Consider the following 364-nt stretch of genomic DNA (forward strand, 5'->3'; position numbering starts at 1 on the left):
GTACAGTTTTGGTCGTTAGTGGAACATAATATTTTATTGGGACATTTTTTAGTGAGTGATTAAAACCCATCGACTCCTGGGGATTCCCCATTGACAAGTAAAATTGTCTGGTGTTAGACAGAGTAAAATGCTAAGTATGGCCGGTTTAGGGGTGAAAGGGTCAAAGTGCTATTATTAGTTTGACTTTCTTTTTCTTCATTTGAACCAAAACAAGTGATTAATCATCACCTCCACCATGCTTTGCTTTGCGTTGCTTTGGCTTTTAGAACAAAGTATCAAAGTTGAAGCTGGTGGCTCAAGGAGTAAACTATAAAGACTGTAATGGTATTTGAGTATTATTGTAGAACAAATTTGCCTATATCAT

The sequence above is a fragment of the Montipora foliosa genome, chromosome 8 (genome assembly GCF_036669935.1).
Source record: "Montipora foliosa isolate CH-2021 chromosome 8, ASM3666993v2, whole genome shotgun sequence".
NCBI classification, from domain to species: domain Eukaryota; kingdom Metazoa; phylum Cnidaria; class Anthozoa; order Scleractinia; family Acroporidae; genus Montipora; species Montipora foliosa.